This window comes from Dromaius novaehollandiae, chromosome 7, assembly GCF_036370855.1.
Source record: "Dromaius novaehollandiae isolate bDroNov1 chromosome 7, bDroNov1.hap1, whole genome shotgun sequence".
NCBI classification, from domain to species: Eukaryota; Metazoa; Chordata; class Aves; order Casuariiformes; family Dromaiidae; genus Dromaius; species Dromaius novaehollandiae.
Genome location: NC_088104.1, coordinates 35,885,265 through 35,913,160, shown reverse-complemented (window position 1 = coordinate 35,913,160; position 27,896 = coordinate 35,885,265). Strand labels below are relative to the sequence as shown.

The window sequence follows — 27,896 nt, the reverse complement described above, 5'->3', positions numbered from 1 at the left end:
AGAGGATGCCTGACATCCCTTTGAGAGGAGGCCAGTCGGTGGTACTAGTTATTTTAAATCAGGGACCCAGAGGTCCCTTTTCTAGAGGAAAGCAAAGTAAATCTAACCCCTCTGGCCTCCACTCCTCCAAAGGGTGAGTGCTCCCTCAGTCCGAAAGGAAGAATTTGCTGCCAAACAAAAAAGGACAGTGGGATTTTCCATGCCACAGACACACTGAATGTAACTGCCAGGGGAGAAAGCAGGTGGAGGGAGTAGCCGTGCCTGATGCTGACAGGAAGCATGTTTGTGCCTGACGCATTGGAGAAATTGTTCAGGAGCAGTTCAGCCCTGTGAAAATGTGACCCTTGTAATACTGCCACGGTCAGAAAGAGCCTAAGGAGACCCACTGGGTAAGCGCCGGTCCTGCAAGGAAAAGCCGTCTAGAGGCAGCACGGTCGTGTTGTGTTGCCGAGGCAGCTCTCCGTCAGCGCTGCGGCCGCCGGGTCCGGCAGGGGCTGAGGCAGGGGGAGAAGCTCCTTCTGTTTTCCTCTGTTGCTGTGTTCTCCGCTCGCAAGGGAACCTCCTGTAACGAGATCCAAACCTGCTCCAGCTGGCCTAGCTGTTGCCTCTTTAATCACTCCAGAGTTCAGCCTAAAAACCACTCCAGTCCAAGAAGGTTCATGAAACCTGTGGGCAGGAGCTGGGTCTCTGCTGTGTCCTCTTTCCACACTGTTGCCTTCGCCTTTTGCTGTGTTCTGGGAGTAATGAGGGAAGAGACACCAATTTCCTTCCTTCTCATCAGGGCCTGCTGGGCAAGAGAGGGAATGACCGCTCTTGCTGCCTGCCCCGAAAGCCTCTGCGAATTCAGAAGAGGTTCGTGAGCAGCTCAGGGCAGTGCAGGGGCGCTCCAGCTCCTGGGAGGAGGGGAGATGCTGTTGCAGAAACGGTGGACAGATGGGCAGGAGTACCGCTCCTCCGAAGGCCTCTCTTAGGCGTCCTTAAAGATTTAAGATAAAAGGCCAGTCCCATATCCGCTATAAGAGCTGGGCTGAAGGGAAGTAACACGCAGATGCTCTTTCCAGACAACTAAGAAATGACGTGGGTTAGATCTCTGCCAACCCCTGAACAAGTAAACTGTCAAGGGCCAGAGCATAGCCTCAGGCCCAGAGCAGGAAAGCACGGAAGAGGCAAACAGTTTTGGGTCGGTGCAGGCAGTTTTCCCAGGGGCAGCTTGGCGCTCCCTCACTCTGTTGGTAATATCGGGGGAGATGTTTGCGAGGAGAGCAGCTCCAGAGATTGTCTGAGGCTGTGTGAGGGAGGAAAAAGAAGATGAACTGGCAAAAAGTTAATTAAAACTCTTCTGATTATGAGGTGGAATTTAATACTTTAAAAAATGCAGTGTGACACAGTGCAGCACTGCAGCTGAATTAATCATGAATGAGGATAGTAATTTTTAATTTTTGTGTGCATGAGAAAAACACTCAACAGATTTGACAATTAGAGCAGGGTAACAGCACTGCATGGCACAATGTGAAGTAGTTTTTCCCAGTGGTTTTTGAGAGGGAGCTAAACAGATGTGCTCAAATATTTACAAGTGCACAATATTCACATGCTTTTCAAATGCTGACCCTGCTGATTCGCAGAAGTCTGCTTCAATCTGGAGACCAGCTACTGCGGTGACACAGACTATTTATCACAGGTAACACAGCAGCGCTGCCGCCACCTCCCAGCGTACTTGTGTGCACACTTGTCTCCTGCCCCCCTGACAGTGTTACACCTCCTCAGCAGCTCACCTGCGACACCGACTTGTCCTGGCAGCACGCTGGGCGTCCTGGTGGCTCAGCCCAGCTCCCCTCCCCGCTTTGCTAGCCAGGGAGAGCCAGAAAACGGCAGGCTCACTAGGAGCAACCCAAGAGCAGGCTTGGGCTCTGCAAGAGGCTGCAAGTGCTTGTGCTGAGGTGTGAGTCAAAAATCCCAGCTCCCTCCTGCTCAGCTGTGCAGGGATGCTAACCAGTAATACAGAGTGATCCCGCCACAAAAGCAGATCTGTTTCCTGAGGAGGTACATTTAATGCACAGGCATTTTTTTAAGGTTAGACTTGCTTTATAATGCTAGCTGCAATTTTGCTATAATCAAATTTCAACTGAAAGATTTGATTGTGTATGTACCTGTGTACAGTATTTATAATGCCTGGGACACAGTACTGCTGTATTTGGTCTTTTCTGACTAGCGATTTTCATAGCGCACAATGCCGAACTCACATACTGCAGCCCCTAGTTAGATATCCGCTCTAAATTGTTTATTATCTGTTAAGTACTGATGCACAAATTCTCTAACTCAGATGCATACCAAAAAATACCAGCCCATCTAGATTACGATGCTTATATTCCTGAGTGGGGAGCATTACGGTAGGTGTCTGCCTGGGTCCGAGAGAGTGGTAAGTAATACCAGAATGAGGGGGAAAGGGAGCATGTCCAGCTCAGCACTTTTGGATTCAGCTTCTTGCTCTGCTCTAGGCTCCTGGCTGACCTTGCACCCGTCTCGCTCTTGGGGGAGCGCTGCCCAGCAAGGACTCGCTCTGGACCAGGTAAGCCTTCCCGAGGCCCTGCGCACAGCTCAGCTCGTTGGGGAATACTGCCCACGTCCTCTCCCCGCGCTGAGCACCCTGCAGCGTACTCCTGCCCCCGACCTCCAGCCTCCCCCCGCCCCGTGCCCCAGACGGAGGCTGGAGGCCCTTGGTCAGCCGCTCCAGGCACGCAGGGCCCTCCTTTGCTTTTTGTCCAGGCCCAGCCCTTCCTCCAGCCCTCTCCTTTCACCTGCCCAGCCAGCCGTGGTCCCACAGCCCCAGCGCAGTGAGATGCCATTTTGCCTGCACCGCTGGGAAGCCCTGAGCTGGCGCTGATGTGTGTGTCTGTCCCCTAGTAACCCGAGAGCCCTGTGGTGGATTTCAGCTGCTTAGCACAGGTATGAAAGAGGAAAAAGTTCCTACAAACATCATGAAAGGAGGCAGCTGGGTAGGAGAGAGAGGCCCAATAAGTCTTTCCTTCCCCCTCAGATAAAGTCTGCAATATGATATTGAACCTTTGGAGACCTTAAATCAATTGCTTCCACTGCTCATGAAACAACCTGGGTGGTGTTATTGCTCCGTGTATCATGTAGACCATCCACAGGCCTGAATCTCTTGCACTTCCTCACAGTACTTCTTGCACCTTTTCCTGGCTTCTGGCTTTGGTGGGTAATAAGGCATTCCCTGCCCGTGTCATCTTCCAGGGTGGTGAAAATGCCTGATTCCTGCTTCTCCTTGTCCCGCCTGACTCGCCAATATCCAGACTGAGCAAAACGGGAATATGGACTTGAGCTGCTTCGGTGTTTGGGGTCACTCGGAAGCTTGTCCCCCTTGCTGAAGCCCCACTTAGAGCACCCGCCTCCCCGCTGTGTTCTCGTCCGCCCGCACCTGAGCTGCCTCCCAGCGAGAGCGGTCGTGAGCAGAAGTACCACAGCAGATGAGAAAGAAGCAGTGATCTAGAGCTGGACCAACTACAAGGTAAGTGACAACCAGACTGGAGAGGAGGAGTGTTGGCAGTAAATAGAAAGAAGCAAAGGAGATTTGAAGCTTGGCTAGATCCTGAATTTCCATAGTTACAAATACAGTGCAGAAACCTATACAGTAGAAGTTTAGTTTTGAAATTTCTCTCTTTCCAGTTTTACTGGGTGAAAATTTGGCAGGAATGTCTCCAATTGCTGCTCAGCACCGGAGGTCTGGGCAGGGGAAAGGTCGCTGGAGTTGCACCCTTCAGTTCCAGCGGAGGAATGGGACCAGGGCACAGGTTTCATTTCGGCTACAGCAATGAAAAGCGGAATAGTTCAGCTGAAGTGACACGAGTGCAAAGCAGTCGTGTAGGGGTCTAGTATTACATGTTTACACTGTGTAATTCAGCAGGGTGAGCCATCAATTATCCACATCAAAGTGACCACCCAGAGGCCCAGTGTATTTGGTCTCCTCTGTCACTTAGCTGTCCCCTGTCACGCTTCAGTTAGGAGCTAAAAATGCCGGCTAACGTTGTCCATATTGCCAGCAATGCAAGGTGTTTCACTGCCTTGTTTACCTCAAAAGGAGCCTGAAGAAAAATCAGGTTTGTTCAGCACAAGCTGTAGTTGGGGAGGATTCAGGTAAGCCAGATGGCAATGTCAGTGATGGATGGTACAGATACCGTAGGGCTATGCCTGAATATCCTAACTGGGAAAGCTGAGCTGCTCTATACCACATTGAAATATTGACTATTGCAGCAGTTGCTTTACACTGTTCAATTGGCTGTGTAATTGCTTTCACAAATTAAACAAAAACAATGGTGAAAATATGTAAAATGTCACCTGGACTGAATTGTGGTTCAGATCCCCAGCGAAAATGAGCTTGGCAGCCTCCCCTCACTTCTTATCTCCCCGATTTCAGCATGGACGCCTCTCTGCTCACCTGCCTCGGTCGGTGTTGCAGGTCAGGCCTTAGATGCGTTGTCAGTGCTGCTGTGTGGGACTCCCTGCTTATCTGGCTCAAGCCTGGGTAATTTGCCCTCCGTTTTCCATACCACTCTGCTTGTCCCATGCTTTGAATGCTGTTTGGTTCATTGTGGCTGTTCTCCTGGGTTTCTGTACTTCCGAGGGCAAACATGCAATGCTGCACTTACCTCCCGAGTTCCCGCTTCTTTTCCTTTAGCTCTGTAAATATGACATTCACTTATCCAGTGAAGGCAACTGAGGGAACAAGAAGGGGCCAGAGCATGCAACTGCAAGTCAACAGATGCCTTACCTGCCGATCTCTCCTCTGCAGGCTCCATAGCACAGACAGCAGGGCAGATAAGACCCAGAGGGACAGCATTCCCAGCTCGCTGCTCAGCATTCCCAGCTCGCTGCTCCCTCCCCAGCGCTGTTCAGGCAGCCGTTAGGAGGAAGCAGCGTGGGAGGCACTAGCGCAGCTGGGGTCCTCCTCATGCCGAGGAGTCTCAGGCAACCAGACCCACCTGCATTTCAGTTTCTTCCCACTGCACCTTAGTGGGGGCTGGACTCTGCTCCATTTCCTTTCTCTCCTTTTCCAGCCAAATTATGTTAGCAATGCAGTGGCTTGAGTTCAGGAGCAGTGTGGAGCTGCTGCATCCGAAGGATGGCCAGCTGTGAGTTAGCCATTTGGGTTTTGGTTGACGATGCTCTGTGGAGAAGAGCAAAATGAGATCCATGCATTCAGCTGGAGGAACAGAGTAACCCAAGCAGCTCTAATACAGTCTTTACTGTCAGTGAAACTCAGAGAGTTTCTGTGCTGTGAGAATTTGGATCACCACAGCTGGAATCACCATCCATCAGTCACAGGGATATGGTGTTTGTATTGGACAGGCTAGAAAAGCCCATGTTTCTCATCAGATAGATGACAGTGCTTTTTAATACTTTTTAATAGTTTACAGCATTATGATAAGCTCTGCAAGGCCATTTAAAATGGATAATCTTCAAGTGGTATTAAGGATTAAAATGGGTCTGCCTTGCATGCCTTAATGGGCCCCTCACAGGCTGTTCAGCATTATCAAAAGGTGATTTTAAGAGTTTGTAATAAATATGTTCCTTTGGGGAAGATTAGGAAACAGGGTGGGATTTGCCATCCTTCTGCTACCTGCAAATTGCTCTGCTCTAACTGAATTAATTACCATGGGTCTGCCTTGAATTCCAGAGTGCCAGCTCGCTCCTGATCTATTGCTCAGTAAAGAGGTTTGTCCTTAGGGGGAAATGTTTGCTCCAAGAGTTAGGGCTATTTAGTGTTTGATTATCAGCCTAGGAGAAATTAGTCAAATACGGCTCCAGCTTCGTGAACGCTTACGTGCATGTTTAACCTTCCATTCCTGGAGAGTTCTTTGGGTTTCAAAGTGCAATAAAATAAAGTGTGCCTGCAGAACTCTTTAGGGCAGCAAGAGTATGAGAGCTATTTATTCTCAAACTGTAAATGAATGGCTTCATTCAGAAAGTTTTCCTTGAGCAAAGTCTGCTCATCCTCTTCTAGTGTCCATCTCCTTAGCTCTATCGTGACTCCCAGCCTTTGTGCACGCCACTTTCCCCTCAGAAATTAGGGAACGAACAGTTTAGCAAGAAATTTGGGACAAACATCAAAATAAATTATTTTGGTGCCTGTTATGTTTATTCAGGTCCCTCTCAAGCAGGTATCACAGGATAAATTATTCCTTCTTATTGTGTTCTTGGCTGACAAGGGTTGGGCCTGAAATTACTGGGAGATTTGGGTGTATGAGGGACACAGGCTGAAACTGCTGGAAATGTCCCCCCTCAGCATTCTTTCGCTGTTTTACACTTTTTCTCGTTGACAAAGTCCATGTCATTGAGGAGCCATTGCCAGACTGGTACAAAAACCACAGTAATTATCCTTCTCTGTGACTCTTCTGAAGTCTCTCTATATAAATTGCATTGTACCTAGGTTAAAGGAGGTAAAATATGATTATGAGACTTTTATGTGTCAGAAAATGTTGAAAGTTGAATGATTTTTTGTGGAGTCCAGCAAGTAACTTCTCGTAACACCTACTTCCAGGGTACTTCCAGCAATGTGCTTACTGCTGTAACTGGCTGCCTAAAGTCAGCTTGAACACACTGGGACTTACTGATTTGTTGAAAATTAACTGTTTGAGGGCGGGGGGAGCTGTTCATTTCTTTTGCCAGATCTATTTGATCTCCACTGTTTCTGGAGCAGGCTTTTACCCCGTGGCTCCCCAGTTCCCCAAGCTTTATACTTTGCAGCCAGCAGTCCCAGAGATTTCACGTTCGCTGGCTTCCTACTGCCCTGCTAGCTGGGGACTGAGAACCCCGGCAGGGCTGAGATGCTCCAAGCTTTCTTGGGCCTTGAGGGAGGTTTGCAGGCCTCAGTTCAGGAAGAGAGCCCATGTATCTCATCTCAGTTTAACTAAGCTCAAAGATACACACTTTCTAAATCTCAGATTGTAGATTTTGAGTCTGTGATTGTCACTTAGACTCTGACTCTGTGGTTAAACTCTGACTCAGGAAATTAAAGTGGTAAATGGTACTATTGCATTCTTCAGTTCACACCCTTGATGTTAATCCTGTTCTTAGGCATTTGGTGAGCCTGCCTAATATCCTAATACCGAAAACACTACAGCAAAGATTTAACTTTGAGCACATGAATAGTCCTGTTGTTCTCTGTGGGTCTATTTGTCCTTGAGCAACCGCACCGATATTTGAAGGCTGGGACCTTTTAAATCAGAGAATAAACTGGAAAACTCCACTGAGCTATGTACTACTTTTACTTTTACGCTAGTTCACTGTGGTATTAACATTTTTCTGCAGAAGGACTATGCTGGGCTACTGAAAGCATGTGTGGAATCTGGAATATATCTGGTGCAAACATCATTTCAGCATTCTCCTACGCAAGAGATGATGAAACTTCCTCAGATGAGAGCCTATGTAAATACATATCATGTATCAGCTAGGCAAACAGATGAGGGAACATTGTTTTTAGAAGCTCCAGATGATGGCCGTGATCCTGTAATGTGATATTGTGAGCAGAGACATACACCCATCTGCAGTCCAAATAATTCATCCTCTGCAGACCCACTGCAGGATCGGGGCCCAGTTCTGCACAGCCAGCAATGCCATCTGCGATTTCGGAAAGCTGCGTGAAACTGGAAGGGCCGAGCCCCGTGCCTCTCACACAGGCGGGAAGGCACCTGGACACCAGGAAGCCTACCATCCACGCGGAGACGAGTCTTTCTCAGTCAAATGTCTTTTGCCTGCTTGGCAGCAGCCAGTATCTCTTGATGTGCAAAATATCTGGCTTACTTCTAGTCTCTGCACATGGCACCTGTTTTAAAACCTCTCAGACCAAGGGGTGGTTCTTCCGCTCAGGCAAGTGGGGTTTGTCCCCATCTGGAGCACGGACGGTCACCTCAGTGATTCTTTCCAAGTTATTTTCTTTGCTCTACGCACAGAGAGCAGGAGGGCCTGTGTCAGCACTAAGCCTGGCGCCACAGTCACGGACAAGGAAGTGTCTTACTCCTGCCTGCTCAACACCCCCAGGTGAAAAAAAACACTGGAGCTGCTACTGCCCACAGCTATTTATTAACAAGCCTGTTATTTTGAAAAAATAAGTATATATACATACATACATTTTCTTTTATACATATATATATAAAAGAATAGCAGAAACTACCCTGATAAACTGCAGTGGCTTCTTCTATAGTCTTATTAATGCTTAATTTAAATCTTGATATCCAACTCTTCTTGAGCATTCCTGACTGGAGTAATTAATTTATACTTTGTTCCGAAAGCATATCGGCAAACGGGCCTCAATGTTGATAGCTATTTATTGCTTCAGCAGTGAAGTTAAACAGCTTGTGCTTTTAACTGCATGGTACAAAAGATATAAAAGTATTTGCTGGAGATATTAATCCAGAATGACCTGATATAAGGTGACAGTAAAAGCGCTTTCACCAAAGAGGGGGACTGTGCGCTCTGCGCAGCATCTCCTGCTGACTCTGCTCCACGTGAAGAAACACGCAGCCGAGTTCCCCCGGCCAGGTGTGATCTAGCAGCAAACTGGCAGCGCATCCTCGCGTCTGCTGATGTGAATTCTCACTCACAAAAGCAGCCTACCACAAACTCTGCACTTAAAATGCTTGCTCTGTTTTCTCAAGAATCAGCATGAAAAATGCCATAAAAACATAGAATTCACCTGGTTTAATATGCTGAAGAATGAAGCACCGTGGCTTATAGTGATATACAACGAAGTGTCACATGCAGGAGTGTGGTTTCAGGATTCAGCTACCATGGATGACATAGAAGCAAAAAAGCAAATCTTGCGTGAAGCTGACAATAAATAATCTAATGATTACGGACGGCTCTCAGGGTCTAATCTTTGCAGAAACCCTAGCGATCTGAATGGGAAGAGCTTAGATGTTCAACGTCTAATTGGAAATAATTTCTTTAAAAGCTTGCTTCTCGTATACATCAGGCACACTTCCTCACACTGCAGGCTGCTGAACTGCCCAGCAAGTGGGGCAATGAAAACCGCATGCTGCTTTTGAGTATTTGTCCTGTTCTTCTATGCCCCAGGTTTAGCTCTATGCTTTTATTTCTGTTCACAAAGAATCTGAAACACAGTTAAACTCAGCTCAGCAGCTCAATCCAGACTGCGCAGAATTCATCAACGTCTTGTCAGCTCTTGACCATAAAATGCACACCTGGATATGAGTGATTCAAGCTTGTCTTGGTGTGGTCATAAGAAAAAAGAGAGTTAACAACAGAAATGGTCATATACACAAAGATAAGAAAAGTTGGATGATAGGTACCAATATCTGAACAGTCTTTCATAGTGCTCAGCTTCCATAGCATAGAAAAAAAATCAAGTAGCCTCATGGTTAATTATTATAATGGGACACTGATAGTAGCCACTGGCTGAGTATCAATTCACACATTTCCGAGCCCCTAATTGACTGTGATCCTTTAGATGTTAAGTTCTGAGGCAGCGCTGAGTTTGGCAAATGCGAGGACAAAAACCCATTCCTATTCTAAGCATGCTACTTTAGCTACCAGCTTTTCATTCAAGAAAGGGATTTGTTGACAGCAAAATTATTTTCTTAGAAAAACGCTAAATGAGAAGATGACAAATGCTGTTGTGAATATTCACACAACTCCAGGAGCAATCAACCGTGATTATTTAGACAGGGATCCTGCAGGACTGGATAGAGCTAAAAACTTGAGATTTGGCAAGAATAAGGTTCTCAGCAAGGATTAGCAATTACGGTTGCTTTGGAGAAGTCTAGTTCAGTTAGCCAGATTCCTGCTCATTTGGAACTGACCATGTGCAGTAGAACATCTTGTCTGTATGGATGCAATTAAGAGATGCACAGTGAATAGTTGCCCTGCAGTTAGTGTAACATATGCTCCAGTTCTTCCAGACATGACTGCTGAAGTTGGTAGCAAAACCCTTATGTCTTCAACAAAGCCTACATGTTCGTCACATAAAAACTACTACGTGGGGAAGCAGCTGGGGCTCTGTCCCTGGAAAAATGGGAGAGACAGAGAGAGAGAGAGAGAAGAATCCATGTCGAAGAGCTGAAGGAAAGGCTGGAGAGGCGAGCAGGTAGAGCCTTGGCTCGAGCATTCAGGAGACAGAACGACATTCCTACCCAGCCTGTACCTGCTGTTTGCGTTCTGGCAGACACTTTTATGCCTTTTACACTCTGTCTGCCCTGTGCATCTCAATAAGAAACTCCTCAGCCCATCCCCTGCTGAAGGGTCAGAACTTCCTGTGGAGGAAGCAAGGCTTGATCACTGCACTTGGCCATGGTCAGTGTCTTGGACTCAGGGATGTAGGCTCACTTGGTGGCATCAAGTCCTGTTTGATATATGTCAATAAGAGGCTGCAATCTAAAGAGACAGTGATCTGAGGAGACGCAATCTTAGTCCCGAGGGCAGTAGCGGATCTGAACCCTCCTTAGGTCTGTGGTACCAAAATTCAGGGCTTAATTTTGCAAATTGCACATATTTCCACATCGGACCTCCCCTGAATGCCGGCCCCAAACAGCGCTCCTGGAGTTGCATCTAGTTCCCCACTTGAGCTGACTGACGCAAACCCACCGCCCACCGTGACGAGCCCAGTGGGGGACACAACCTCCCCGGTGCTCCAGACCACCGCAACGCTCCGGCTCTGCACGCTGCGGCGCGGTGCTGAAACGTCTGCTGGGGCAGAAAATTTCCGGCCAGATAAGGCCTGACATGACCTTTTACCCAGCAGTACTTACTTATGTGAGGCTTCTAAAAGTTCAGTAGATTTTACTCTGCTGCTCTGTGCTTACTGCTGTTTTCTGGACTCAGAAGAGGAAGTAACAAATTAACACAAGGGAAAGTGTTCCTGTGGCAACACCATGGTGGAGAAAAAATCATGAACTGCTGGAAACCCACCCAAAAACATTCCTCTGATCTTGCAAGATTTTTACTCTGTGTTCCAGATCCCCGAGGTCTGCAGTGGAATAAGCTTTGGATTAGGCTGCACAAGTCTGATTCCAAATTTGAAATGGGATTTTGGACGCTCTTCCCTGACTCGTTTCATTTTCACCGAGCAGGGGTCGGGAACATTTCATTCCCCCCCTCACTCTCTGGTTTGGGTCTCCTGCTTTTCGTAGTCTGGGGCCATGGCAGGAGCGTGCCCTGGGTCCAACATGCCACCGCACGCGGGAAGTCACCCGCTGGGGCCAGGAGCTCTGCAGCCCGCGGGCGCTGAGGGTGTTGCTGTCTCTCCGTGACAGGTTAACGCAAACTTTCAGAGATGCGCTGCTTTACACCAGCTCCACGGCTTTTCCCAAACGCCATTTGAAGACCGCAGAGCTCTGCAGGAGGCTGTGCCCAGCTGAGGGGTGTTAGTGCCATCTTCAACCAAGGTCCTGTCCGCAGGCGCCGTAGCTCTGCCTTCAACTCCCTGACCAAATTCCCTGTTTTGAAGCCACAGCTGGATTCTGTAGAACTATTCTGAACATCTGCATTTAAAATACCTTAGTTACATTGTTTAAAAGTAGCTTAGATCCCGTTCAATCACAATAGCCAGCAGGTAATTCAAATGCAAAAATGCAGCCTAGGCCTTGGATTTGTATGTACCACGCGAGTGGCTGTAAACACCCCCCTCCTGTTCACCTTAAGGAAGGTTACGGAGAGCACTGACTGGCTTTTCCACCCTGCAGCAGTGGTTAAAACATCACTGCAAGGTCATGGACAATATTCCAACTCTTCTAAACTGTAGATAAATATGCTTCCTTCCCAAACAGCATCTGAAAACAGCTGTTCGGCATTACAGTGTATTGCACATGATTTCTCGTCTCTTCAAAGGCAGTTGTTCTCAGATCACCCAGAGGTAACTGTCTGAAAAACACCCATCACCCGCACCAAGGTGCTCTCACTAGAAAGAGGCTGGAGCAGAGAAAAGTCAGTGACTTGCCAGACTCGGTGGTTTGCTTCCCACATTTTTTAATACACGTTTGAGAATTAAGTGGAATAAAAGAATCAGGTGTTTAATGGCCTGACTTTGGAGGCAGGCAACATGTGAAGCATTTCTGCTAGAGCTGCAGGGTAACACTTGCTTCGCTCTCCCTGTGCGCGTGGACTTTCCGGGGGAGACGGAGACGGCGGGTCTCCTTGCCATCCTGATTTGCTTTTCCTCTTGCTGGTGTGGTTTGCTCCGAGTCGTTCAGCCCCAAGCGTTGGCTCCGCTCGCGTGGACTGGGCTTCCCACCGCCGGCCTCTGGGCTGCGTGCGCAGCACGGCGCAGCCGCACGATTCCCGCGAGCCGACCTGGGAGCCGCAGCGAGGCTCCTCCGGCGCACAGGGCCGGGCGGGAGCGCGAAGGCCGGGGCGCAGGAAGGGTCCGAGGCCGCGCCGAGCGCCGGGAAGAGGAGGGGGGCACCCTGTGGAGGGAAGCGATGCAGGGACCCAACACTGTGCACAACCAGGGCCACTTGCGCACTGGCCCCCGGGCCCCGCCTGGGAGCTGGGGTCACACGGGCTCATCGAGGCTCCTCCGCTGACACCGAAACAGCTCTGCGTTTCTCTGCTCACGTGGCCATAAATATGGAGACAAACCAATCCATGCTGCCCATGCTGGCTGAGCAGCCAGCCCACTGGGCCCTGCAGGGTCTCCTAGCAGGAGGCAGGAAAATACATAGAAAAAATGTGCTTTAGTACCCTCCTTGTCCTCTCTTTCCTTGCAAAGCTACGCAGGCTAGCGCTCGTTCCTCATCCTAGGCTATGCGTGTCTGAATGGCGTGTTGACTCTCCGTCTAAAAGCCCCCGCAGTCAGCAAGCTTGCTAAGTCCAAATTAAAACCATTAGTCTGCTGCATGATCTATTGGGACAACTGACAATTGATGAAAATGCTTCAAAACAAACAGAATCCTCAGCAATAAATAACGCAAATTCTCTTTCTGAGCAGAACGTAGCCCTCCAACCCCTAAAATGTTTCTTTAAAGATACTGTTTACACAGATTTAATCAGTTATGTCACTGAGGCACAGCAAAAACAGCAATGTGACCTGCTGAGATTTAGCACCAGATTGCGATTTACAATCAAGGCAGCAAGAGTCACTGAAGTGCATAGCTCCTGCCCCAATTACTAATTAATCAGACCCAAAGAGGTCTCTGTGAAAGGCATAGTATTCAGCTGTGAGTCCTATAAATTCAAAGGGCCCTTCTATTTTTTTGAGTAGGAAAGGTGACCTACAAAGTTATATGTCCTGCAGTTAGGAGCTGGGCCTGGGAGAAAGCAAATGGGTTAATGCTGAAGTTTTTGTCCCCCTTCCTCTCCCCTTATTAATAATATAGTAAGCTGGTTTGCAGTAAAGTGTTGTTATAAAGGCAGTGTGAGATGCTGGGTGAAACCAATAGGTTAACTTCTTTTCTTGAACATGTGTGAATATTTGCATACTTTTGGTTTCTTTTTTCTTTCTTTTTTTTTTTTTTAACTTGCTCAAAAGCATTAAGCGAGTGGCCGTGGATGCACTGCTTTCTAGCGGCGAGGGGGGGCCCGGATGGGCGAACGGCAGCTCCGCACGCTGCCGCGTGCCGCGGCGAGCCAAACCCTGCCAGCCTTGCGCGCGTGGGGCACTTGGTGCCCTTTCTCTTGCTAGTCCCGTGGCTACGGGGCTCAACAGGCCCTGAATAACGTTTCAGAGAGACCCTCACTGAATTCTGCAGTGTTTCTTTTAATTATTTCAAGGCAAAAGGGGATGGCTCTGACATTAAAAAAAATGAGGGGCAAAAGGAAATATAAAAGTATGAAGTGGATCCTCCCATATGACATTTTTGCTTACTTTAGGCACTTCATCATCTTATTACTTTCATGGTCAGGCTAATCCTTTTTGATGCTGATAGTTCAAAACAGAATCCCACAGTTTTTAATATGAAAATAATATATGCTTTAAGATTAAACCACAAGATATTATGGAAGCAGGAAGTTTGGTGTGTCATTAAAATATATTATTTAGCTATAAATATCCTATTTTCTATTTTTGAATCCTTCCATCTATATTTTAGGCGATGATATAGACTTATTTTTGAGAGCTAGAAATAACAGGGTAAAATCATGCCAGTGGTATTTTTCTAGTCATTTTGTCAAATGCACGACTGTGCACATTACATGGAGGAAAGAAAAAGCCTCCATTCGCCTCACCCCTCGGCAGCGTAACAGGGAACAGAACTGCACATCTGTAAATAAATGCATCATTAGATTCTCATCAATTTGTAAGCCTCACTTGATGTATGGCTAAAATAATCCCACAAGGATAACTAAAGAAGTGTTTGCTTTCAAGCACACATAACGCAGACCAGCGAAAACACTATTTCAATTGCGTTTTTTTTCCGCTTGTTGGCTATCTCTTTTTTTTTCCTTGCAGCAGTCCACAGTGAAGAACTATTTTAGGTGCATTGCTACCAATATATTCATTAGCTGAGGATCTCTGGACATATTAAAAGAACACAGTAAAACAACTAATGATGCACTTGAGCAGTAACAGGTTGTCATTAGAGCAGCATCTGCTCTCATCAGAGTTAATTATTCAGTTGCTTTGTTTTCCAAGTAGGTGTCTGGTAGAATTTAGCAGAATCTTAATTAAAACACATTTTCAAACTCTATGGATGCTCATCTCATCTAAAGAAATCAAGACAATTTCCACCATAAACATCAAGCTTCAGTTGAGCCATCAAACAGAAGAAGGATCTCAGCCAACCTAAGTTTTAGGCATTAACCGCTCGAATGCCAAGGGCACGGGAGTAACTGTGAAACGGTGCCCTGGTAAACTCACCGTGTCCTGTGCACATACCAAAACCCAACACAGGCACATGGTCACGTAACAAAAATGCTAATAATGCAGAATTGCTTTCTCTGTAGAAACCCCTGAAATGCTGCATCTCAATGCCAAGCTGCAAAGGTGCGGCGTGGGCACGTGCTTCTGCAGCCACCAGTGGCTCGGGGCAGACGTGCCTTTCTGACCACTTCTGCTCCTTCCACAAGCTCTAAAAACCACCTTTCTGGCCAGTTCACCGGAGCTGACCTCGTAGCACAAGCTGGTTGTTTTGGAACGTTTTGTTTCCCTGCACTCTCCCCTCAGCACCAGAAAAAAAAGATTTTTTTCCTTTTCAAAAACATCTCTCTTGGAAAGCAAAATGGAAGCTTTCTATATCTGGGCATGAAAAGATTAAATGATTGCTCTAAGACTGCACTGGCTGTTAGAGACATGCTGCTAACATCGCAACTGGAGACACGCTGGGGAAGTTCTCCCGTAGGATGTGGTAAACCCGCCAGGCTCCTGGTGAGGATGTGTGCAGGGGGAAACAAGGAACCGGGCAAATCCATGGCTGGGTTTTCCAACTTAGCTAAAAAATCTTTCTAAGAGAAACAACCCTAGGAGATAAACAAGGTGAGATCAAGACTACTCCACTTGAGTGCCATATTTATAGTTGCTTTTTAGGTAGATTTCAACAATTGCATACCAAACAAGTTCAGCCTGTGAGTGAAAGCTGTGCTTCCTAATGGCCTGTGCAGCATGTGAAAGCTTGTATCTTAAGCTTGCACTTCTTTGCTGTGGCGTATCGACTTATGCTTGGAGCTGGTCAGGAATTTTCTATTGCAAAAATGCTGTTTCATCAAAAGAAAACATTTCGTGGAAACAGAGTGTTATAGGCAGGCAGAGACAGCTGGTTTCAGCCTCATGGACAGGGATGGGAATGTTTTGATATTTCATATTGAAATTTTTGTTTTTCAGTAACTACAGATGAAAGAAAGAACCTCAAAATTGTCATTAGATATTTCAGATTTACCGCAACGCAGCGTGTATTTTAATCCCATTTTGAAGTGCATTTCATGGGGCTTTGTGATGCTTTGGAATTAGAAGGCCCCCCTCAAAATTCCCCCAAAGTGGGAAACGCAATTCCTGCCCCAGTAGAGAGATGCTGTTTGTGTGTGTGTTGTGTGTGTGTGTGTGTGTTTGCATGTGTGTGCACACACACGTGCTGGTTATATGCTACCCTGCAGAGAAAACCACATCTTCGATTTCTGCAGAACCTGTTTCCAAGAGGGAGCCAGAAGCGTAGTGGTCCCTCAGGCCGTTCCCAGGAGGTGTCTCTACGTGGAGCTTCTCATGGAGAATTTTACTTTTGTTTTTGTTTTTGTTTTCTGATCCCTTTATAAAAGTTGCTCTAACACAGAGTTTGCTACTTGAAAAAGAGAAAAATCGGAAGCTATAACTCAAATGAGTGTATTTTAATGGCTTGCGAATTTTTTTCCAGGTCTTCTTGAGGGGCTGAGTGAGCAAACCGTTTACAGAGCAGGAATAATAAATAGCAGCCCCAGTAGTATCATGCAGTTTCTGACTTTGGTGATGAAATACCTCCTGGTTTGGGCTCCGCAAGGAGAACAGCCCCTGAAGACTACCGCGCGTTTGTCTATACGTGGGCTTCTGCTGCGCGTAAGGGCCCGACTGCTGTTCCTCGCTGTCGGGGTGGTTGTGGGGCCAGGCGAGGAGCGTGCTGAGCGGCGGGAGAAGCCGGCAGCCCCGGGGCAGTGCCGTGCCGTGCCGCGCCGCGCCGCGCCACACCGTGCCGGGCCGTCCTCCCTCTTCGCACCAAAGGGGACGCAGGTGCAGAGCCCCAGCTTTTCTCTCCTGCCTGGGTACCTTGGCGGATCTCGCACCCGACAGCCCTCGCGCCACAAGAACACAGCCGTGCGGTTGATAAGAAACAGTCGTTTCAGGGGGTCCTTAGGGATTTGAGAGGTTGATGCTAATTTTTCATGCCAGGCCCGAGCAGTTGGACTCACTGTTTCCGGCACGTTGGCTGTATTGACAACAGGGTCTAAAACAACAGCGGGTTTAGACTCATCCTGCTACCGCCACCTCCGAAACCAAAGGCTTTCCTCTCTGAAGTAAAAATTAATTTCACGTTAGAATTGTTCTGAAAACTGTGGTTTAGGCTAACTACTGGGTGGTGCAAAGCCGTATAAATCCCAGTCTGCCCACCCTGGCGATGGCCTCAATAACTCGCCCACCGTTTTGTCGCCCATGAATAACGCAGGCTCCCCCGACTCGCGCCGCCGGCACCCACGCCGCCGGGCGTCCCCGCGCTCCTCCGCTCGCTGAGCGAGCAGGCAGGCGGAGGCGTAACACCGCGGCACGGCGCACACCGTGCGTTCCCGTCCCGCCGTAGCCGCCGTCCCGGCGCTTGGAAAGGTCCCTGGGCTTTGCTCCGGGGAGGGAAGGAACGCCGGCGCCTGGACATAGTGTGCTCCTCACAGGGGCATCTTTCACTTGCCTCTTGGCAGTGGGCTGTTCTGATTTTCTCTGAAGAGCGCCTGCTGTTTCACAGAGGTAAAAGTTGGAATTTGAGAGCAGGGTGACTAAATGCGACCCTGAGGGGCTGGCGGCATCTGGGCAGGTGGGAGAGGAGAGCGCCACAGGACCAGCCACTTCGGTGAAATTACCGTGATTTGCACAAGTCGCAGATCTCGCGCATCCTGCCTGCGTTTGGAAAAGAGCATGTAATTACTCATCACTGTGTGTTACCGATAGGAAGATCTATTTTATACTATCCTGTCTGATCAGAGCTGGTCAGATAGTTGCTCAGCCAAATTATGTGTGTGCACCTTTGTGAGTAAGCGTACCTGCACACGTGCTTACATTTAAATGCACAACTCACGGGCGGTGTACAGAGACCCACTCCCTGGGAAATGAACGGGGGGCCAAATCCCTGAATTGCTGCACACTGAGCTCAAACAGTCGAAGGACCAGAAACCAGCAGCTCTGCCTCCGCGGCAGGGCCCAGGGAGGCCCTCCTGGGCACATGGGGCCACTTCGCTGGTGCCCACACAGCAACGCCTGCCGTGTCTGCAGAAATACGTTTTTCCACCCTGAGCTGGGATCATCTGGGGCTGTAGCAGTGGTGCAGGCAGAGAAGGGGCTCGTGGCAAGCCCGTTGCTGTGAGTGGGGAGGGACAAGGCTGCCTGGGGAATTTTCTTTTCTTCTGCAGATAGCTCGTTCCCGGGACACACACTTTTGGCTGACCAATATGATCCCATTGCATTTGTCAAGTTTGACAGTTATGAGAAAAGGAAAAGGAGGACTTCATTTGGGTAAGTGTATTTTAACTGAAACCTTTAAAGAATATTTGGTTTCACTCAAAAGCTTAGCTTGAATCAGTTTGCCAAAGACTCCATTTTTGGTGAAACGCTGTTTCCTTTTCCCCTTGTGTTCAGGCACCGACCCAAGGACCAGGCGTGCCTGCAGCCCCGGCTGCCCTTGCGCGAGGTGTCAGCGCAGCAGAGGCAGGTCTGCCCTCAGGTGCTCTGGGTTACCCTCTGGGCAAGCTAATTTTTCTCCATTGGTGGCAGCTGAGGCCTGGAGGAGTGAGGCTAGGGCTGGCTTGTCTGATCTGGTCCCTGCTTGCCTGGCTGCTGCGGCTGCTGCTGCAGGAGGACATGTGCCAGCCGGTGACACCGAGTGGCCTGGGCCCTGCCAGGTGACACCGCGTGTGCGTGCGTGCGTGCGTGCGTGCGTGCGTGCGTGCGTGCGTGTGTGTGTGTGCGTGCCTGCAGCTGGTCTGTGGTACTCTTGCTAGGTTATTGCGCTTGATTTTTAGGCAGTGGTCTGTTTGTTGCCTTTTGGGCTGTTTGAACCCAGCTCTAGTAGTTTGGTTGCAATGATGCCCAAGGGATGTACTGCAGAGGCTGTTTCTCACTGTCCCTGCAAAAATAGTGGTGGAAGCAAGTATCTTCACATTAGCAGGGAGGAAGGGAGAACCTACCCACTCGGGTGTAAGTTTTGGTTTTTAAACTGAGAGTCTTGCTGTGCTCTGAAAAATGTTGTTGCTGTCAGAGTGTGACCTGATCCTTCATTCAGCTAGACCTGCTGATGCTGTAACCTTCCCCCTTCCTTCAGCACAGCTACCAGAGCAGCTCAATTAATCAGGCGCTGTGTAATAAAAGTATAAAGCCAAAATATTCTGAAGTGACATTTATCTCTGTCTTCATTCCTGGAGGGAAAAAACACACGCGCACAATCCTCTTGTAATGAAAATCAGACAGTATGAGCAAGTGGCTCTCAAGCAAAGTTTTTCTGATCCTAAACTGTACTTCAAGTCATTACAAGCTCTGCTTGCCAACGTTACAGTAGCTGAAGCAGTATGTACAGCCTGCGATATGCAGACTGGAGTAAAACCTTCTCCATGACATTTTGTTGTATGGGAAAGCTTGAGTTTTTGGAAGACGCTCCGATAACACAATATGGAAAGCATGCTATCTTAGCATTTCCTACGCCGACTTGGAAAGCCTTCTGTTTGGAGAAGATCCACTGGCAAGTGAGGGAAGGTCTGAACAGTCAATTTAGATTTTTCTCTTAAATGTATTCTGTATGCATATACTGTAGTTATTTTGAGATCTTTGCCTTCTGGAATGATTACTGTCTGATACCAGAAAGAAAAGTCATTATGCATAAAGCATAGGTGTACAAAGAGTTCAACAGCTTAGGGGAGCTGCAAATGGGACCGGTTAAGTTTTGTGGAAAGGTGTGGGCCTTATTTAAGGACACCTATGCCACACCTGCAAAGCTATTACTGCCTCTGTTCCAGAGGCAGATTTTTAAAAAAAAAAAAAAAAGCTGTAGTAAGCCAGTTGCATCCACTTTCTTGACCAAGAAAATAACCAGAAAAGTGCAGTTAATTTAAAATCAGTTGTAGAGGCTGCTTTTTTTTTCCTTTATTTTTTTAATCTTTAAACTATGGTTTTGCTGGGGGTTACTGGACTCTCCAGTTAAGAGAAACACATAGTTGCTGTCCCTGGGTCAAGCGAGTGATCTCTTTGGGGCTTAGCCCCAGGTGGCCGCTTTCCCTGAGGAGCTCGTGCCCCTCGACGTCTGCCTCGGATGGGCTGGGCAGTGTTTCGGGGGAAGTCGGAGTTCCCTGCTCTCATGATTGCTCGTGGCATCGGTCTTCTCCAAGCTGTAACTTGCAGGGCTGGTGGCACAACTCGCCTAGGGGAAGCGGTAGTGCCTCGGCTCTCCGCCTGAGCGTGCGGGGCAAGCTCCCGTCCTGCCCTGCGTCTGTGTTGTGCAACGGGAGCAGCCCCGTTTCTGTTCCAAAGAGCTTACAACTTGCAGGGGAATATAAGCGAGTGGGTTGCTGCCACAATATGTGAGAGTGTTTTGTGCACTATATCCATGATATTACCTAAATTGCTGTGAGTGGTAGGAGGGTTGATGCGGTGACTGAAACGGTTGGCTAATCAGTGCGCGGGTGGAGAAGAGGAAGGACGCGCGGGAGGAACGGGAGCAGTCGTGGCCCGGGGAGTAGCGCGGTAGAAAGCCCGGAGATGGCTGTGGGAGAGGCGCCAGCACAGTCGGGTTGGGGGAGACGTGGGAACGGGGTGGGAGCCGGGCAGGGGAGGTGGGCGCTCCCCCGTTAAACCCGTCCTGGCAGCTCCCAGGCACATGCTACTCTTGGGGGCTGCCCAGTGTTTTGGAGAAGAGCGTCAACGGCACTGGGAAGGACAGAAAACTGCTTGTGCTCCTGCCAGTGCTGGGCCAAGGCAAAACACAACCATCTGCTTGCTGCTGTTGCTGCCCCACTGTGAAAGTGTGTCCGGGCTCGGGGGCCGCGCGTGACCTGCCGGACGGGGCGCTCGGTGGCTCCCTGTCTCCTTGGCACTGCGAGCGGTGCTGGGTGATGCAACTGCGTGCAGCGGGGCTGGCGCGTGGCCTCATCTGCAACCTGGCCCTGCAGGCCCTGGAGCTGCTGAGCTCTGGCTCCAGCAGCCTGATCCGGTTCTCCATGCGTCTGGGCAGCTTGTCAAAAATGTGGGATGCTACGCGCCACCGCTGCTTGGCGGAGCCCGCAGTCACGGCCGGCGTGGGAACGGCAGGGAACGGGCCGCCGCCACGGCCCCTTCCCCGTGCGCGCACAGCTGCTGTGGGCCTTAGCTTGCTCTTGTCCAGCGACCGCTTCTTGTCTCTGGTAAAAAGCCCTTTGCTTAACGCGCTGTTAATAGCTGCACCTTTTTGCAGTGCCTGCGTTAGGGCTGCAGGCTGCCCCGATGCCTGGGGAGCGCCGGTGGCGGCCGGGGAAGGGCTTGGGCTGCTGCTGAGTTCACACCAGGCTGTCTGTGGGCAGCGTTAGCTAAAATCTGCGGGTAGGAGCTAGCAGGTAGGGCGGCTTTTGCTCCCTCCCGCTACCCTTTTTGGGCAGGCAGCTGCACAGTTGCTGAAGTATCCGCTGGGCACTGCGCAGCCTCCGCTTTCGTCTTCGTTGCGCAGCGCAAAGCCAGTCACCTCTCCGCTGTGTGCAAGCCTCCGGGGAAAGGCAATCCAAAAAGAGCATGTGAACAGAAGGCTGGAAAAGGAGCCACTTGATTATTCAGTTCTTAAGAGGAGGAAAAAAGATTGCTGCAGAAGCAGCAGAACTTATGAATCTTTTTTTTTTTTTCCCCTCTCTCTCTCTTCCTCCTCCTCCTCCTCCTCCTTTCCTCTGGCTGTCTCTCCCATGGCTCGATTATCTTGCCCGCCTTCTGATTAAAGCTTTCCCTGTGGCTGGGGTATTTATAACATTGCTTTCCCATGGAGACGCTGTGGTATCTAATAGCACAGGTAACTTCATGTTGCAGTCTTATTTATCGGAGGGAACCGTTGTTTGGGTCTCTCCACCTACTTCCTCGAAACTCATAGGAATCCGGCGACTCTGGGATTCCTCTGTGGTGTCTGCTCTGCCCGTGATCAGCCAGCGGAGTCCAGCAGCGCTGGCAGGGACGGAGAAGTGAACAGCACAGCTGCATAACTCTTGTCTCCTTACGAAAGCAGACTTGGGGCGGGGGGGCGGGAGCATGTTTTTGAACACCAGTGTCATTTCATCCCATATGTTTCCAGCTGAAGTTGCATGTGGCTCCCTTACGTGCTGCTTTGTATGAACCTGTGTTTTGCCATACCCGTGCTGCCATGCCAGGAGGGAGAACAGTTATTTGGGAGCCGTCGCCTTTGGTGCATGCTCACGTAGACACGAGGTGGCCATGGGAGGCATCGGCGTCGGCTCCCCGCTCTGTCTGGGAAGGGACAAACTCCAAGTTTAGCAAGACATCCCGAATCCCAGAAAAACGCTTTGCTGTGGAACACTTCTCCCAGCAGGACCCAAGAGACCTAACGTGCTTTCGGCGCAGGCCGGTCTCTCTTTGCTCAGTCAAGCTGGCAGCCCGTTCCCCAAGCCGCGGCCTCACGTGGTCGCCGCCTCGGCGTGCTTTACTCACTCGGCGAAGGCCTGGCCAAGCGTTTGCTGGCAGTCGCTCCGGCTGCTCGGCGCTCAGCGCTGCAGGCAGCCAGAAACGGATCGGCAAAGTGCCACGCGAAAGAAAAGGGAAACATCTTACTCCTTATTTAATCAATATCAACAGACATATTAACAATCGCATATCAACATGCGCAATTATTTGTAACCCACCAGTAAATATTCCCATTAGGCCAAATCCCGCGGTCCCCTGCACGGGCGAGAAGCTGCTGCGTGCCCGGGAAGGCGGTGTTTCCCGCGGGATGGGGCGGCGGAGCTGGGAAGGGTTGGGCGCAGGGGCAGCACCCGCTGGGAGCCGCCCAGCGGGTGCCAGGGACATGCCAGAGCGCAAGGACGGGGCAAAGCTGTCTGCCTCTCGTGCAAGCTTCGCCCGACAGCCCGGGGTTTCGTTGCTGGTGACGGCCGGTGGCTGGCAGCCCTGCAGCCCTGCGGTACGCGAAGCTGTGGGCTAGGAGGAAACGCGCTCTGGTACGGGTAGAGAAATGGAGGGCTCACGATGGGTCTGTGCTTACGGGCCCTGCAGCGGGCTCGGTCGGCTGCAGGACAGCTTGGCCCGTGGTGACATCTGCCAGGCGTCCGCAGACCGCTGGGCACAGGTGTAGGTGCGGGAAGCGCTCCCGGAGCAGGTGTCACCGAGGGCCCCGCCGCAACGCTAATGATGATGCATGAGCTGGAGGACAGCTGGGCCAGGCTGCAGAGCGGCATTTTTATGGCTTTTAGTTCACACACGGACCAAGCCTCCGTCCTCCTTGTCCGTGTGAATCGCATCCTGAGTGAGCGAAGTGCTGCCAGCAGTCAGTGCTGTCATTCTTGTTTCTTCCCTTAAGCAAGAGCAGTTTTGCGGGTCCCACTGACCTGCCATAACGAGGATGCACCTATAAAGAGAGGCAAAAGTAGGCCTGTTCTTCAGCGTTAAGGACGTGCTCTTTCTTTAGTGCTCTTGGCCATGCCCCGCAGCAGGGTGATCCCGTGCGAGGCAACAGCAAGGTTGTTGCAGAGCCGGGTGCGTTTCCTGAGCCCCGCTCTGGGGCGACAGCTACACGACTGTCCTTTCCCTGCAATATTTACTGATATATCTGCTCTTAAAATCTGCCCGAGTTTATCAATGGGAAGGGGGTAGTGTTGCCGAGCTGTGTGCACACATGTTACACATTCCCCCAGAAACAGCTCCTTCCCCCAGTATGCTATATATTTAGTGCGTTCCTAGTGTATGATAAACATGCTTTAAAAGAAAAAAAAAAAAAAAAAAGGTTAACAGAGTCAAAATGAAACACAGAAGCTGGCCAGACAGTGAGAAGAGACCTCTGCGACGCGCGAGGCTGGGGTTCGTGCACCCTGGGCGGCCTCTGCCCTGGCAGCGGGAAGCGGAGCTGCTGCCGACGAGCCGCGCTGTCCCGGCTCCTAGGTGAGCAGCACCCAGCTGCATTTGCTGCTGGCCAGACAGAAACTATAGCTGGCAATGGCAGGAAGAAAAGGAAGAATAAAACATAACAGAAATAATAGGAAGCAGGTTGAAAATCTTTTCTCTATTTAGGCACCGAACCGCAGAAGGAGGAAGGAGAAGCTTTGCAGCATGCTCAGATGTGATGAGCTGGTAGCCTGACATGCAGGCGGTCCCCGCGGGGCTGTGGCCCCGGCCCCGTGTCTTGGAGGTGCTGCCCGTCGCCCTGCGGCCGGGGCGCCCTGGCGAGGCCATGCGGCTCGCGTGAAGAAAGTGCAGTTCCCTCCCAGTTGTTCTTGGGGCCTTGTTCTTGGGGCCTTGTTCTTGGGGCCTTGTTCTTGGGGCCTTGTTCTTGGGGGCTTGGAGTGCTTTTTCCAAGAGTTTGCGAGTAGCGAGTGTGGGTGCAAATCGTGACCTGTGTCAGAGTGTGGGGGTTTGGAGGAAGCAATTTAAAGTTTGATTTGGGTGCTCGGGTGCTGTTGATGCTGTATATTCCCACTAATCACGGAGGTAACACGCGCTGAGCTTGCCCCTGCAGCGCTCTCCCTTTGGCTTGCTGTGAGCAGAAGCCGCGTCCGGAGCTGGCTCCGGCGCAGACCAGTCTCTCCCGCTGCTCCCTCGGACGCAGCCGGCTTTGCTGGGTGAGCCGGCGCCTCGGGGCGCCTGGTCGCGGCAGGCGTTGGGGTGCTGGCCAGGGCGCAGCGTGCTGCTGGAGCTGCTCAGCGAAGGTCGTGCCAGGCCGGGAAGAGCCCCTGCGAACCGGAGGGGCGATTTCCAGCTCTGCCTAACGTCGGTGCTGAGCAAGGGCATGTCGCGGCTCTAGGGGGACAGGAATGAGTGCGGCTTGGGGACCTTTTCTGGGGAAGTCGCAGCTGTAAGCCCTGACCTGCAGCACGCTCTCGTAACGCTGCGGCTGCTCGGCCTCCCCCATGGGCACAGACCGCCCGGAAAATAGACTTTTTGCAGTACAAGAACTACCCTGTCGTTGGCAGGATAGAGGCGCTAGCCCCTTCCCTGCCTCGCTGAGGTATATTAGAGAGACGACAGGGGAAAGGCCGTCCATGCTGCAGGTCTTCGGTCAACCAGGAGCCCTGCAGAGCCGAGATGCAGGAGTTAGCCCCGGGCAGGGACCGGGCGCTGCGCGGCAGGAGCTCCCAGAGCGGCCGGCAGCCGTAACGCTGCGTCCGTGCTGCCTTCTCTCGGCCCGCTGCGACGCCCTGCCCGCGCTGCATCCCGCAGGGCCCTTGGCTCCAGGAGCTCCAGCGATGAAAACAGCCCTCCAGGACAGGGAATAACCCCCCGGACCCTTTTCCGTAAAGGCCCTGCAACGCCCGGGGGCAGGAGGGGCGCGAAGCAGGGCTGTGCGGCCCGGAGGACGGCTTGTTTTCCACTTCTAAAGCGCAAATACTTGGCGAAAGCGCATGTCTACGTGCCGCCGTCTCTGCCTCCCTGTCTGCATTCATCTTTAAGGCAACAAGCAGCAGCACATTATCGGGTGTGTGAATACATATTTACTCTGGTAGGCCCAGAAGGGCTTTTCAACAACTTTCTCTGCATGTGTCGCTAACAAGTCACTCTGCAGATTTACCAAGTGAGCAGAATCGCAAATGTTTCTCTTTACAATGAAAAGTAATCAGAGAAGGTCTAAATGGCAAACAGCGATCCAATATATACATTTGTCACAGATAAAATGTAAAGTCAGCTCAGACTCTTTGATGTCACATAAACATGTCATTTTGAACCGACTCAGTTTTGCTGGCGTTTCGTGAGCGGCTGCACAACAAACAGCCCCATTACGCCTCGGCGCTGTTTATCGTTCACCTCCCCGAAGATGCCCGTGCGGCGCCCGCCGTGCGGTTCGCAGCCTTCAGTCTCTGGCGAGGATGGTGCTCCAGCGCCTGCAGCCCCAAGGCAAATTCTCTCTTTCGCTGTTTAACCCGCCGGTTTGATTACTGCGCGGGCTTGGGGGGGGGGGGAATAAAATAAAAAACTTCGAGTTTTGTATTCAAAACCTATGTAATATTTAGACAGCCTCTGAAAAAAAGAGGCACTGGCACGAGGCACGCAGGAGGTGGGCACTGGGGCTGCTTCCGAGCGAGGGGAGGATGCGCCGTCTCGTCAAGTGTTCCCCGTATTTGCCTGGTTTTACTCCAAACGTTTTTCTCCTGGGAAGCTGCCCTGGTGGGGCAGATTTGGGGGAAAACACCCAGCTGCACCCCCCCTGCCCAGGGAGGAGCCTGTGTGGGGGCTGCGCCGAGCTGGGTCCGGCAACCAGGGCAGCACGTGGAAAATAACTCTGACTTAATCCCTTAAACACCAAACGCTAGTGCTTGAGAATTCACCTTACCGGTTAATTGAAGAGGCATGCTGCAAAATCCACTGTGCAGATGCATCGTGCGTAGCGTGCCTCCACCCACCCCCGTGCATGCGTGCGTGGTGCGCTGGTCACATCCTGCGTTAGTGTTGTGTCCAAGCATCTGCCTGTGGGATACTCTAAATGCGCCGTTTGAAATACTAACGTTACCAGCTGCTGAACTCGCCAAAAAAAATACCGTTACTCCACTTGCTTCCCTGCTAGTACTTAAGAAGTAATGAGTCCTTTTATGCTTTCTTTACATAATAGGCTCCAGCCAGAAAACTGGATGTTTCCTAGTCAATAAAATAAAAAAGAAATTCCCAATATTAAAGGAACAAAGATGAACTTGAGCAAGCCTTATGTTATTGTGGTTAACAGTCAATAAGGAAAACCAGAGTTTTTGTTCTGCTGACTTAAAAAAAAATTAAGTTGTAAATATCTAACTCCATTCTATTTTAGTGTTGTGGGTTTTTTCTTTAATTCATGAAAAAGTTTCCTCCCAGAGTTTGCATCTGTTTGCTTTTCTTTTTTTGCCCTTCTTTTCTCTAAAGCATCAAACAAATTACATATGAAGGTCTTGTCTTGCTAAAACTTAAATTTAATGGATGCAGTAATTTCTTCACATGAAAAAATAATTCTGGGCACACTTCATATTACAAATGGGATTGCAGCACTTGTGAGAAGTCCTGTCGAAGAACAGAAGCCACGTGTCTGCGGCGTGCGCTCGGGCAGGCGAGGCGAGGCGAGGAGGGCTTTGGCTGCCAGGGACGGTGGGGCTGGAGGAGGGAGCTCGGGCCGCGCTCGTGAGCGGTGCAGGGCCCAGCCCGGGGCGGGAGAAAACGCGGCGGACTAGGAAACCTGAACCACAATGAAATGTGGCTGCTTGCTGCTGACTTATTAGCAGGCAGTATTTTTGAAGCGTTTTTTTTTTTTTTTTTCCACGTGTATGAAGACACTCTTGGATAACTTCCAGCAGAACTGAGCATTTATCTTGGAAAACCCAGAAACCCTCACCTGGGACAGAGTAACCAGGCTCCCAGCAAATTTTCCTTTCGGACAAGGATAGGCCCAGGGCCACAAGCTGGAGCCAAAGGCTGCAGATCCAGCATGTCAGAGACGATGTTAGCAGTAATAATAATTAAAAATAAATAAATAAAATGAGTAACTGATAAACAAGCTAAATTTGGTACGTATATAAACTGTTGAGATTGTCTGCTGATCATGCTGATCATTAAATACAGGCATGTTGTGAAGTGTGTGCACAAAAATTCATTGTATATTTTTAAGTGCCCTTAACAAAGGCTTTAGTTGCAGTATTTAGAGGAGACAACTGCTTTTTTTTCCCCTGAGCCCAAACTGTTCCCAATGAATAATTTGTCCAGTTCTAATGTATAATTAACATCTGAAGGTGGAGACTGCTGTCGCCTGTAAACACTACCATATTTTCATGTTCCTACTGTGCAAATTATCTGTTTCAACCCGCGCGTGTGAAGTGAGCGGTGTGACCCGGCGAGGGCGCGAGCGTCCCCGGAGCCCCCGGCCCCGCGTCCCCTCCCCTCTGCCACCCCCTCGCCCTCCGGCAGGAGGGTCTCCGTGGCGCCGTTCAGCCTCTTCCGCGTGACTGCGGGTCTCTCACAGAAGCAGACCTCTCTGGGGTGTCGTCCGCTCTGGTTAAGGAGCGACGTAGCCCCTCTGCTGGGGCCTCGGTGGCGGGGGTGTGCTGGCGGTGGCTGCTGCTGGAGTCCCACCCGGGGGCTCGTGAGGCCG

At 50.3% G+C, this 27,896-nt stretch overlaps 1 long non-coding RNA gene across 1 annotated transcript in view; it reads left to right on the top strand.

Moving 5' to 3' along the window:
• The window catches only part of LOC135328879 (uncharacterized), a 126,947-nt gene that overhangs the window by 49,930 nt on the left and 49,121 nt on the right, over nucleotides 1-27,896 (top strand). Inside the window, exons 3-4 of the long non-coding RNA XR_010390032.1 lie at nucleotides 2,496-2,566; nucleotides 3,250-3,523. This is a non-coding gene — a long non-coding RNA (uncharacterized LOC135328879). The remainder of the gene's footprint in view (nucleotides 1-2,495; nucleotides 2,567-3,249; nucleotides 3,524-27,896) is intronic.